Source organism: Falco rusticolus, chromosome 3 (assembly GCF_015220075.1).
Source record: "Falco rusticolus isolate bFalRus1 chromosome 3, bFalRus1.pri, whole genome shotgun sequence".
NCBI classification, from domain to species: Eukaryota; Metazoa; Chordata; class Aves; order Falconiformes; family Falconidae; genus Falco; species Falco rusticolus.
In genome coordinates, this window is record NC_051189.1 from 86,885,893 (window position 1) to 86,899,987 (window position 14,095).

The following is a 14,095-nucleotide window of genomic DNA, read 5'->3' on the forward strand; positions in this document are numbered from 1 at the left end:
CAACACACACACACACACACAGTACCTTGTACTTGGGAATTCTGCACCTGTGCACTATTTCTGATCTATAAAAAGGGACCTCATGCAAACCTCCAGTGAGACAGGTGGTGGAATATCTGTCCCTGCAATGCGTGAAAACTTTCTGAAGTTTTTTGCAATTCAAATACATCACGGGCTGAGTTGCAAATGGTCATGGATCAGCTGAACAGCTTCACTTTCTTCCCGTCATTAACAGTACAGTTGCCAGAGGTCTGCTGCAACCAGGTCTGTATCTTTTGTCATGTACAAATCAAAAGCATAGGTCTGAGTAGCTGTAAGTTTTGCTCGGTCTGGCTTCAAGTGCAGAATTCAGATGGAGCTCAGAGAGCTGAGGCAAAACACAGCATCAAGTGTGCAAATGCAGCCTCTGCCTCCAAGCCCTGGAAATATTGGGAACTCCAATTTCTAGGCTTGTCTCTGAATTTTACACTAGTTTTCTAAGGGTGTGAGGTTGGTTCAACAGTATGCCGCCTTTCCTAAACGTCTTGGCTTCAGCTGCATTTCAGAGGGAGATCAAAACCACAGAGTAGATGAAATGCTGCAAGTTTGTTAAAGTAAGTGCTTAAAGGAGGAGTTTTGCAAGTGGCTCACCTGGAATATGGATTTTGTGGTATTTCAGATGAGTAAATCCACATGGTAGAAAGACCTTGTATCTGCTTAAACCACAGGAAAACAGGTTGAAGTTTGCAGTTAACAGAAAGGCACAGACCTGTAAGAGAAGAAACAGTTTGGGGCAATACTTGGCTAGCAGTAAGCAAAGCAGGGCAGGGGGGAGTGGAGTAAAAGGGGAACAATACAGCAGCATCTCTCATTTCTGGGAAATGAAGCTCAAAACAAGCCAGAAGGGATGATATAAAATACATATCCACTATAAAAAACACTCGCCTTTCTCAGAAGATGAAGAGTTTGTGCAGCAGGGTAACTGATGATCAATATGAAAGGACCAGGCCATCTGGTAGGTCATTTCCAGGACTATCTATCAGGAGAAAACAATCTACGTTTCAACTTGGTTCAGTGCCCTGTACTCCCTGAACAATCCTCTGAACTTCCTCAGCCATGCTCCAACCACAGCCTCACCAAACCATACCGAGAGGTCATGGAGAACAGTGTTGCCTGTCAGGGTTCAGAAAAGAAACCCTAAAGGCAACATCACGGGTTTGCTGAGCACCTCAGAAGGCAGGTGAAAGAGAGAGTGAACTACGATGCCAGCAGCACCAGGCCTGCAGTTCAAGTCTGGTAGATGATCAGACTTTTTTTAGGTAGGGTTTGTAGAAATAGGACAAGGGGGAATGGATTTAACCAAAAGAGGATAGATTTAGATTAAACATTAGGAAGAAATTCTTTACTGTGAGGTTGGTGAGGCACTGGCACATGCTGCCCAGTGAAGCTGTGGATGCCCCATCCCTGAAAGTGTTCAAAGCCAGGCTGGATGGGGCTTTGAGCAACTGGTCTGGTGGCAGGTGTCCCTGCCCATGGCAGGGGGGTTGGAACTAGATGGTCTTTAAGGTCCCTTCCAACCTGAACCATTTGATTCTGTGATAAGAAAAAATGAGAGGTGGTTGGTGGCTGTTCTGTACTTGTATCATTGAAGGGAGGATTTCTGTCTCCAAGGGCACTGACTGAATTTTTGAAAGGCATTTAAGAAAATATCAATTGTGAAAACATTTTTTTTCTGGCAGATTCTGCAACATATGCTTCTGGTCTGACCAAAACCACTAACAAGGGGAAAAAAGAGTGAGGAAGATACATGAAACTTTTGCCAGATGGAAAAAAAAAATATTTTGTTCAAATTTGGAGTAATCCATTCAGGCCAATTCTTTTTTAATTGGGACCGGGGAGGGCCTTTTTTGGCAGAAATACAACTGATTACTTTACAGGAAAAATCTAAATGCCTCAAAAACATTTCTGCTGGTCTCTTCTCAAAGTTATCTTCAGGAACAGTGCTTCCCTGGGGAGCTTGTTAAACCTTCCAAATAACCTCATTGCTAGGAACTTTCTTTCCTCTCAGTTTTATTAACTTCTTTATCTTAAGCTATAACCTCTTGAGTCAGCTCTCAAGGTTGCGAATAATCTCCGTTCAAATCATCACCTTCGGAGCTTCTGTCGTCATTCTGTGCTCTGGCCCAGGTGAGCGCTAGGACATCCTTAGGGAGAGCATCTATCTGGACTCAGCATAAATCATAAATACATTGCCAGTCCAGAAAAATGGGTTGAAACCCATTCAAGGAGAAAGGATCTTTATTCTTATTCTGACATATTCAGAAAATAGTCCCTGCTGCATTTTATTCACTAATAATAGGAGAAGGGGGGGCGGGGGGGGGGGGGGGGGGGCGGGGGCGGGGCGGGGTGGGAGTGCGGCGGGCAAGGATGGGACCAAAAAAACAGTAATACAAAACTTCTGGTCCTACCAAAGCAGCCCTGGGTCTTTGAGGTACTTAAATTTGGAGCTTAGTTGCCAGGCTCTGTTTATAGATATGGAAAGAAGCTGCTGAACTGATAGGATTGCCCAAGTAAGAAGAGCAGCAGGAAAGCACATCTCTGTTACCTTCCTGATCTCACTGCTGTTGGCACAGTGTTCACACACAGCTCTACAAAAGAACAGTGACACCTCCAGGTACCCCTCCAGCAGGTTGTGTTGTAGGCCGGGGAAGATCTGGAAAGTGTTTGAGGAAGATTATGAAGTTGCTTGAGAAAGAACTGGAAAGTGCAGCTGTTTCTATAGGGGTTGGAAGTGAGAACTGGAAGGTGACTTACCCTGGAAGAGACAACACGATGTGAAAGGGCCTGACCATTTTCTGCCAGCCTCTGCAAGCTGAAACAAGGTTTAGGACTGTCACATGAGTCAATGTGCATGGTTTATTCAACAGAAAAGTATTCAATTCTTTATGTAGGGTTTTCTACTAAACCAGCTAGGTGACCAGAGCATATACAATCCGCAGATGAAAAGGAAAGGGAAAGTTGCTCCTTCTGGGAGCAACTAGCTTTTAAATCATTATAGCTGCAAAGTAAAACAAGACTCTTGGAGCAGAAGTGTGCAGTATCCACACTGTGCTTCAGATAGCAGGACTTCCCCAAATCAAACATTGCCTGAAAATTGATGACCGGGGTGATATTCAGTTCTAGGAAAAGGCGAAATTGTTGAACACAACTGTTTTGAGTTAGGTCAAAAACTGTGAATTTGTCCGTTTTCACCCAACTTTTAGAGGGGGAAGCAACCAAAAGAACTCTAAAAAAATCTCAGTATTTTCTGCGGATTTTAATTTTCACTCCTATCAACTTTGGACTTTGGAAATGCACTTTATTTTTTCCTCAAAGTTTATAATTACTTAATTACTTTCTTATGAAACACTTCGGGGTCTGCAGTTGTTTGGTTGTGTTTGGAAATTCAAGTAATTAGAATAAAAAGCATTCACTCAATTCATTTGAGTTTTTCAGCCACAGCTACAACAGTCTTCTCAGGGTTATTCTTGAAACTTGGGTTGCTTAAGTCATTTAAATAGATTTCTATTTCAGAAACAAAAAGAGAGCCAACAATTTCACAATTAAAAGCTTGAGGGCTATAAAACTTGGCTTCACCTAAGACTCTTAACATTGTTTTTATTATCTTAATCACTAGGTTCTTTACATACTAATTTTCCATCCCATTGCCAAGCAGTGCCAATCCAACTTGCTTTTCCATCACCCAGGTGATTGTTACTCATGTTTTCACGAGTATGTAAAAAAAATCCTGAATATAGTCAGCACAACAGTGTCTATTTTTGCGACTGCTCATGGACCTCTGCTAACACTGAGTCATAGCTGCAAAAGTCACTAGCTTAGGTGTAGCTCCTTCTGAGTTGTTTCTTAGAATTTTCCAAAAATACAGAGAACACTGCTGGTTTTCCAGATGCAGTTTTGATGACACAAGGCTAAACAATTTGAAATCCTGTCTATGCCAGGACTCAGAATATTGCAAACACCAATCAGGTATGTGACCGATTAGGCAAGGCAAGAGATGAGATAAATCACAACATGTGGTTATAACAGGCCTTAGCAAAGCAAAGAGTAAAGCGAGTCCTTCAGGAAGGCTATAGAGGCTTCAGGTCCCACCTGGGTGATCAAAACAGACGTGCCAAATAACACGTGCATATCTGAATCCAGCTGTAACTAAAAGGCTGCAAAACAAGAAGGCAGCTTGAACAGGAATTAATGCTCAGTTACTAGAGGTCATGTTTGAGTGTCTAGCGCTACAGACTAAGTGTGCTGTGACTGGATAAAATATGATATTTTATTCTGCACTGGACTAGACTGACTGGTTATCATCTATAAATTAATCCATGAAATGTGTTGTTATGAGAAAGCACTAAGGAATCAAGATCTTACAGGTGAAACTTCAGTAAATTTGGCTTTCTGGCATGCTGCAGGAGCCTGTGCAGCCAGAAAACTAACTGGTCTTTTTTCTGTATTCACCAGTGTAAACTGGCAATAATACCGGCCAGCTTTCACCAGGGTAAGGCTAATGTGAATGAAGTAATTTGAAAATCATCTCAGAGTTAAACAGACTCCTGTACTTCGGGCTTTGGTTCAGGATTTTGCTTCTTTGCAAACCCAGTGTGATGAAAATCCATTTTTCAATTTGGCTTTGAGTAAAAATAGAGAGACCAAAGTACAAATATCCTTGTGTGGCAATGGAAACCACATAAACATCATAGTCATGGTTTAATATGAGGCAGCTCGGAAGGAAAACTGACTAAACTCAGCTCATTGCCCAAGCAGAGAGAAACAGAAAGAGTAAATAGCCTCAAAAAATGAGGGTTTGGTCTCTCCATTGCAAGGGAAGGAGTGACTGAACTGAACAAGCCCTGCAGGTCTCAAATGCTGTCTAGCAGCATTTTAACTGCTCTTGGCACTTAAATGAGGACTGAAGGCCACAGTTCTTGAAGGACTGTCAAGTCATCCTTGTCAACTATAAACTGCACTGGAGTTTAATTCCTCACAGTTTTATTGTGAAGATAATTATAGACCACATAAATTCAAGAGGCAGGATAATTTTTGCAGCTGTTAATACCACTTTTTAGCTGTGCAAACCAGGAAAATAATGATAGGGAACTCTCATTCTTCAAGGCATGAACTCCTGATGAGACCTCACAAGTGGCAGCGGCAGCGGCAGCAGCAGCAACAGCAGCAAACGTATCTTACAGCCCTTATTAGGATCTTGCCAACATAACTGCTATTAGCTGGAGTCTCCATGATGAGACATTTATTTTCCATATGGGGATGGTGTGGGAAGGTACAGCTACTGCTTTTACACCAGGTTTCAGCCCAGGAGAAAAATAAATGGACCCTACACCTGCACCACCCTGTTTGCTTAGGACTGTTGACATTGCTCTAGGGTGACATGAACCAAATGGCTCCAGATGGGTAAACTCTGGGCACAAGACAGGGCAAAGGGCTAGGTCTCACTCTATACCTGCATGTCCTGTCTGAAGCCATTTGGCTCTCAAACTTCAAAGTCAGTTTTGGCTACCAGCCACAGGCAACCTAAATTGACCTGTGAATCTGCCTACCTGGGTTGCAGTCACAAACTCACATGCAGTATCCTGCTGTCTATAAAACCTTCTTGAGACTTGTTTGTGTCCAGACAAAGTATCTTTGGTTTGCTTGCTTCAAGTCCTCATCCATAGGCAGAAACCAGAAGAAACCCAATGCTTTTAGGGGAAAAAAGAAAGGAAAAAAAAAAAAAAAAAAAGGAAAAAAAAAGGCACCAAGGGACATGGGCCATTTTACACAACCATTAAAGTTCCAGCTTAATGACAGCATATGTTGGGGGAGGGTGGGAAGAAGGATAAACAGCAGTTTCAAGCCCAGAGCACTGGTTTCCCATCAGATATCTCACCCTTTATGAGAGATACCCTGGGGAGAAGCTACAGGCCAAATGTGTAAAAGTTGAGTCTCATTTTTCACGTCCTCTTCACAAATGTCCTGGCTAGGAGACCTCACCTGGGCTTCTGGGTGCTCAGATTTGCCCAAAGTCCAGCCTCAGGCTTCCCAAACCCATGGCCGCTCCCAGTTAGGAGACACTTCTAAGAGTTGGCTGTGTCAAACATCATTAAGTCTGAAAGCAAGTCAAAACAATCCCATGGGCTTTTGTCCATCCAGATGAAGAATTACCTTTTTTTTATAAAGTCACAGCTTTCAAAGGATTTAGGAGCAGCAGCCCGTCTCATGAGGTTTGGATAATCTAGGAATCCCTGCGTTGCATGTAAAGCAGTTCACACTGGATCTGATTGTTGGCAAACAGTCAACTAAATCCATTATTGCATGATAATGCTCAAACATTTCATTAATTCCTAACCAGCTGTCCTCTGCTCCCTTACCCCTTTCATCATACAAACATTTCTTTAACTGTCTGAGGGAGGGGAGAGGGAGGATCAGACACAGCCTCGTAAAATTCCTTCACCCGCTTTGCCTGCGGCAAGTTATTTCTTTTGACACGCGTGTAAAATAATATTGGGGTTGTTGTTTGTTTGGCTTGGCTGGATGGTAAATTTTCATAACAATTTTGTAAGCCAAGTACCTGTGAAATGGAGTAGAGAGAACTCATGGCAGCTTGTTGATGATCCTGCCGTCTGGTTAATTAACATATCTCATTAAATAGGGAAGACCCCTTGCTCCAGCTTCTATGCCAAGACAGAGGGCAAGGCTTTCAGAGCAGGATATTGCTCTTCAGTGTTCAGAGGTCCTGTAGGTTTTTTTAATATTTTTTTTTTAAGTCCTTTGGTACTGCATGCCAAACAAATCAGTGGAAGCAAGGATAAGTGAGGGAGCAGTACCTTGGGGGTTTCTCCAACTACGTGACTCACAAAATGGAAGCATGCATAATAAGAGTCATAGAGAGATTTTAAGGTGACTTCGGGATGCTTTCTTTAGGGAAAGCTCTTGCTGAAGTGCCTCAACTCGCTACACATTGCCTAAGAACACACTGAGGAAAAGAACTCAAAACCACCACCCGGCTGAGAAGGAACCTGCTAAAGGTCGACTCTCACAAACATGGGGAAGCAGAGCGTGTCCCCAACCTCACCCTCAACCACAGTTTAGGAGCTTTTCTCCCAGTCCCACAAACATCAGTCCCTCTCCTGGGCAAACGTAGCACACGTCTGGACAGCACATCAGTCTCTCAACTGACACTCATTCCTCCCCTGCCGAGACTTGAGGATGCATTTATTTATTATGGATTAAATATTTGGAGTTGAGTAAGAACCTCAGAGGGAAAAGGTGGGTCTGCTTCCTTGGATTTTTTTCCCCCCACTCCCTCACTCTCATTATAAAAAACCAGATTTTTTAAACTAAACTGTTTGTTTTATGGAAAATTACTCTTTATGACTCTAGGCTCAGCTAGACAGTTAATAACACTCAAGTGAAAATAAAATGAGGAAATACAATGGAGAAATATCTGGACACGTCTGGACATGTCTGGACATTGCTGGAACAGGTCTAAAATGGCAGGGTGAGGTAAGGACCACGCTTTGCCACAACAGCAGGCAACAAAAAGACACACAAAAAAAGAAGCAATTTTTTCCAGTTATTTTAAAGCAAGGTGTCAAACCATCAGGTACTCCAGGCTGCCACAGATCTATGGGTAAGAAGAAGCACATCTTAGAAGTTGTAACTACACCCACATTTTGAGATCCCTTCTCAGTGTTTTCAGTTCTGTTAGGGTCTCATATAATTTCCACTAAAGTCACTGAAGTCTTTTCTCTTACCACAAATCATTATTCTTCTCTACTACTGTAAATATAGGGTTTTTTTTTTTTCTTCTGTGGCAAAAAAAATAGTGTTTTACTAAGCCATACTACATACATTCACTTCTGATGTAGTGAGTGTCATTTTACTGTCAAGAGTAGGTGTTACACTGGGCTGTCGTCAGTATTGTAGCTTTATCATTTGGCTAATTAAAATAATTATTTTGCCACTTTTTTTTTTCTAAAAAAGCTAGCAATATTGTTAAAATATTTATAAACACCAGCAATATGTCATCAAACCCATCATTCTTTCAACAGACTTCGGGAATCATCATCAGAGAACGGTTGATTCAGTGAGTTATGTATGACCGCGGTCATGCATGCTTTTCAGTCGTTGGTCTAAATTAACCTAAAAATAAATACATATTGATAATAGCATTCCAGAAGAAAAGAATAATGATTTTTTTTTGTTTCTTTAGGGCTTGTAATTGCAGTATTTTTGTCAGACTCAAGATTCCTATTGCTTTTTAATAGTGCATAGATGTGTACAGTTCTTCCATTTTGCCTTCTGTGGTTTTCCTTTTTCTTGAGTCTGGTATGCTTTGTGGTTTATTTATTCATAAGCTGCAGAGAAAGAAGTTTACACTAAAAAAATTGTTTTGGAATATATACTTAATGGCATGTCAAGAAACAGAAAACAACTACACTTACGCAATGTAACGTGCATTTTTACATGCCACTCATACACTACTTTATGCATCCCCAGTTTATGTAAGTAGTGAAAATTAAGTATTACACTACCCTGCCCGTTGCAGTCAGCACAATTAAGGCTAGGAGATGGTAACTGAGAATAAAAAAAACCCCACACCTGTGCTGAAAGAACGTGTTCTTTTATGGCAAGTTTGCAGGGGGTGCTTACAATGTGGCAGGACTATGGCTTCAATCAGGACTGAAGTGTTTCGATTTCCTGAGGGTCCCTGCATGTTGTATATTGAACGTTGTATATTGCGGGTGTGATGAATGTCAGACTAGACCCTTGTACAGAGCAGGTGACAGGCACTGGCCTGTCACACCCCATTAAAGCGCAGGGCTGGACATGTGGAGAGGAGGCTCCCAGGCTTTGGCGGGCACAGAGCTGATGGAAGGGAAGCACGATGGGACTCTGCGTGTGGCCAAGCCTGAGGAAAAGGTGTTATTTTTCCTCAGGATGCAGGAAAACGTCAACAATTTTGGGCCGACATGTTTGCAGTATCTCAGGTAGGGAAGGGCGTCCACCCCTGCTCTTTCGCAGTTGTTAGTTTGGAGCTGTACTTGGCACAACTTTTTTGGACAGGGGAGAGCGGCTCCGCGCTATGTCCCCACCGAGTTTCTGTGGAAAACGCTGGCTGGCTCGGCGGGAGCAGATCAGGTGGCAGCCTCCAACCGCCCTCAGGTTGCTCGCGGCTCCCTCTCCGGCCAGGAATCCCCCTTCGGCCCCGGGAGAGGTGCCAGCGGGCTCGGCCGCGCGTCCCCCGGCAGCGGGAACGGCCGCTACACCTGACCCGGCCCCGGCAGCCGCCCGCTGCCCTCCCGGCTCCCCTCAGGTGGGAGGGCCGCCCGCGACCCCCGCCCCTGGGCGGATGCCAAGGCGCCCCCGTAGCCCGCCTGCCCGTCACCATAGCAACGCCCCCCGCCCGACCGCGGCCGCCCCCCGGGCCACGCCCCCTACTGCATATTCATGTACCCCGGCGCGGGAAGGGGGCGGAGGTGGGGAGGGGGCGGAAGCGGAAGCGGGAGACGGTTTCCGAGGAGCCCGGTATAAAGCGGCCGCTGGTACCCCGTATCGCCTGCTGCGCTCGTGCCGCCGTGAGTGACCTCACCCCTCCCTTCTTCCCCCCCTCCCCCACCCTCCCCGCCGGCCGCCGCGGCCACCTCCCGGCACCGCCGCCTCCCCCGCTGCACGGAGCAGGTCCCGGGTGCAGGGGGAGACCCGGGGGCAGGTAAGTGGGTCTGGGGGCGGCTGGGCCTTGGAGGGGTGGCGGCTGAGCTGTGGGGGGTACCTGGAGTGAGGAGGGGGAGTGTGAAGGTAAGGAGAGGTTGGGAAGCAATGGGGTGAGGGACGGCTGAGAAGCTTTTGGGTGAAGGAGTTGGGGCTGGAGAGGGGAGAAAGGGGTGAGGGAGGTGTGAGGCTGCAGAGGGGGAAGGGGGTAAGGAGTGAGGTGAGGGAGACATGGGGCTGCAGAGGTGGCAGTTGGAAAGAGTTGAGCTCTGTGGTGAGGGATTGGGCTAAAGGAAATGTGGGGCTGCAGATGTTGGAAAGGGTTGAGGAATGAATGGTAGGGTGAGTAAGGCTTGGTTGGAGAGGCTTGTCTGGGATAGTGAGTCCTAATGAGTTGAAAATGGGGTGAGAAGGAGGTGGTTGAGTGCCCCTTTGGGACTGTGTTGGGTGTTGAGTGTGCTGCAAGAGGACTTGACCGAGGGGCCAAAGATGGAAATTAGTGTAGCTCTTCAAACTATTAAACTTCACTAGTTTTCCATTTGAATAATTCTACACTTAATCTGTAACTTGATTGCAATATGTTGTCATAAAACAGTTGAGTCTCACCTCTCATAGTCTGATGGTGGGAAGGTACTGGGGGAAGAAATTACTTGGCACATAAGTGTTGCACAAAGGCTGCAGTTTTCCTTAAAATCATGTTATTGGTAACTTGCAACTCCAAGATGCCCTAATTTAGCATCTTTATCAGGTGTAGAAACTGTGTTTGACCTTGAAAAATACTTTCCCTGTGGGGCAGCTTTCTGTTGTTGAGATTGGCCTCCAGTGTTCTCTATGTATAGAGGAAAAGGAGGGGAAGAAACAATCTAGCCAAGGCTCTGACTTGGCATGGGGTGCGGTGAGTGAATCAATGTTGCTAGAGCTTGGCTAATGCAGTGAATTACAAATGGAAAAGGATAGGAAAGATATTGCAGGATGTTGGACAGAGGAGGTGATTTTTCCTTAAGGAAAGGAGAGATGTTACAAGAAGTGGGCCTTCAGGGATAGGCAGCACTAGGTGCAGAGCACAGATAACTGCAACATTATGAGGACTAAGAGGAAATTGCACTGTTACAGCCGTATCCTTACTGCTCTGTAAAAACTGCTCCAGTGTGATCTGCGTCATGTTCCACTGCTTTAATCAGACTGTACTACTAAAATATTTAAGGAAATATGGCTTGAAGGCACTTGAGCTCAAAGAGTGAGCTGGTGAATACTTTGTTTCCCTCTAGAAGTCAGGATTTTTTGTCAGTGTCTGGCAGAAGTGGTTGCTGGTGCAGTTGCATAGATGTAGCTTATATATGCCCTCTTCCCCCACAACAGTATTGCAAAAGAGAAGGTTTTCCTTGCTTGGTTTGTTTAATGATTATACTGGATTGATGAAATGTTCAACAGGCCTAATTTTTCCCTTCCTAAATAAGGAAAGGGATTTCAGACAAGAGATTAAGGTACTTACTTGACACTATGGCTACAAATGCTTCCAGAAGTACTTTTAGCTTTTCAGACTTACAGTGAACACTCAGTAAGCTCCTGAAACTGCATTCAGTAGTCTGAGACATCCACAAACATCTACCAGTTCCTGTGTCTGTCAAAGGTGGTGGCAGCTGCTGTCTTAGAAGTGAGAGCTTCAATCCTGTATTAATGAGATTAAATTGGATATTTAAAGAAGTTTTCATGACAAAACAATTTCCGTGTTGTAAGGGATGGGATCAGTGGAACAACTTTTATTTTAGTTAGCTATTTGTAATATCAGAGGCCAGTTTACATGGGTTGGCTCATGCCTCTGAGCAAGTAAATGGTAGCAGTTCTTGCACTCAATTATGTGTGACTGAGGCATCTTCAGTAAAATTGAAAACATATGGTTCTATAGATAACCCTCCTGTGTAATGCATGTTAACTCCTACAGGAACCTGCTGCTCTGGGAGTTTGCTGAGAAAGCAATGAACAGTATCTGCTGATGGGATCTTCTTGTTTGGATGCTGTGGGGATGGCTTGCAATCAAAAGTAATCCTCTCCCTCAAAGCTGAAATGTATTTTAGCAATTCAGTCTGGTTTAAAAACACTTGTATTATACTGCCTTAAGCAGACAAGGGAGGGTGTCCTTCATTAGTGGCGAGAAGGTTGTTACAAGAACAACTGATGTAGATGATTTTGTTGCTCCTTCTGTCATGTAACTTCAAAATTAATGAAGTACAACTCTGTTCATGTGTCTTTTCTGTGGGGCAACACCAGGGGTGTATTTGTGGCTTCCAATGAAGTATGGTGTAACTGACTGATGCTGCTTGTGTGTCTAAGTATGTGTGACCTTCATTTTTTCACACTGAAGTAAATCTGTAGCCTATTTGAGGAGCTTTCTGAACTAACTCCCTTTATTCTGTGTGGAAATACAGGCTCTGAGGAGCTTAGGGAAAGCAGGCTGAATTTGGACCCATCTCACATGGCTGTGACCTCAGAGGTTAATTACCTTTAAACTCGCTCCACTCCTGGATTCACTGACAACTAGAAAGTTAAGTCTTGGTAATTTAGTATCGGTCTGCTTGTATACTAAGGCTGGAATGTATGGGCTTTGTCTGTATAAACTAGTTTTAAATGGATCATTTCTAAAAGCTATGAGAATACTAAATGTTGGGTGGTACCTGCAGAGTATTTCAACAGTGAAACAGCATCTAATGTTTGGAAAAACCTTAAAGTCAAAACGTGTTGCCAACTGAGTAGCTTAGACTTTGATAGGCATCTTATAAATTCCTAGGTAGGAAGTTGATGACTGAAATGGCTTACTAATTGCTAGATAATGCTTGCAGTTGTGAACAGTTCTGTATAACACTTCTGTACTTTCAGCAGACTTAAGCCATAAACAGTTCTTTTGCACAGTAGCATTTGATCTTGTCTAGTTTAATCTGTAAACTCTGCCTGTGATGTGCTGCTGTTGGTCTTAGTTGAATGCCTTATGACTTAAAGCCTCACTTCCTAGAGTAGGTAGCCAGTTTCACCCACAGTATGTGGGCACATCTACATGTATGTTAAGGCAGAAACGGTGAAATCCTTTCACGTCACCCATCACAAAGCTGCAGCTGGCACTTCTTTTTGAGCTTAACTAGGAGTCTGTACCTTTGCTGTTACTCCTAACAGCAGAAGCCACCCTAAAACACTTGCATCAAATGATCAAGCAGTGTGTATGAGCAACAGCACAAGTGCAGTGGTGTTATGCTTGAGATAAAAACAAACTCCACTTACACCTCAAACTGATTTTTAATGTGATGGTTAGTGTAAAAGCATGTAGAATAGAGGCAAAGCTACTTGGGTTGAAATGGGGCTTTCCAGTTGATCTGCCAGGAGAGCTGCTGTGGAAGCAATGAGGCTGTTATGATGGAGGGGGAAGCTTTAGCAGCTTGCGCAATGACTGGTAACATGAAAAAATGTTTGTGCTGCATTTTACTTCTGCAAGCTACTCCCATAACCTTTACCTGTAATAATATTTGCAAGATCCCAGGCTGTGAGCTATTTCAGTTATAGGCATAAGTCATCAAAACTACACTGACAATGGTGTAGTCTTATGTGCAGTTCTGTCTGAGAAGGCTTAATTGATTTGATAACTATTCTGTTGGAGCTCCTGGTCCTTCAGCTTGCAGCACATTGTCAGCCTTACTAAACAGCTTTCACTTAACGGTGTGATTAACTTGGGGAATAGAGAGTGCAGGGTTGTCATTTGGGTTAATACACCAGTGCTAAACTGATAGAGGTGTTTGAAACTACTTTTTCTAAGCAGAGCATTCCTTCTGCTTGGTAACTGCTTTAACAAGTCCAATAAACTTTTTAGCAGAGTTGTGCATTTAGGTTGCCATACAGAAGCAGAAGATACAAATCATTCTGGCAAATCTAGTTGCCAGAAAGTTGAAGCAGAATGCTTGCTGTCAGAATGATTGACACCATGTGTGCAGCCTGACAGATAGCTGGTGTTTCAGTTTGAAAGTTGCCTTCCAGACGGGAGCTCCTGAACAGCCCAGAAACCAAGCCTGGGGGTAGACACTCTTAAGCTGTGGGGCTCTGGGCTGTGAACTAAAGGTTTTACATGCTTTTGGTAAGCTGCTGCTGGTCAGGTGACTGTTTTACAGTCAGCAGCTTATCAGTTACCCACACATCTTGCATTTGGGTTACAGCCCTGCTTGGAGTAACCACCCAAAACTTCCACTAGTAAAGGATATTATGTGCTCCAGCTGGGACTGAGGGTCTCTTGAATCCAAGCACTGAATAATACTGCTAGCCTGAATACACTGGTTATTCTGTTATGCTTCTGTATCACAGTTCACTCCTCCAAGTGGAA

General features: G+C 44.0%; 1 protein-coding gene across 6 annotated transcripts in view; it reads left to right on the forward strand.

Moving 5' to 3' along the window:
• The window catches only part of SLC45A4 (solute carrier family 45 member 4), a 90,300-nt gene that overhangs the window by 12,693 nt on the left and 63,512 nt on the right, over nucleotides 1-14,095 (forward strand). For 4 of the 6 annotated variants that reach the window (XM_037378938.1, XM_037378937.1, XM_037378936.1 and 1 more), the window contains exon 1: nucleotides 9,526-9,739. The exons of 1 other annotated variant lie outside the window; for it this stretch is intronic. The gene's annotated coding sequence lies outside the window, so the exon portion shown is untranslated. Of the gene's footprint in view, nucleotides 1-9,525; nucleotides 9,740-14,095 lie in introns of those variants that run through there. One more of the 6 variants, XM_037378941.1, reaches the window with a different exon arrangement.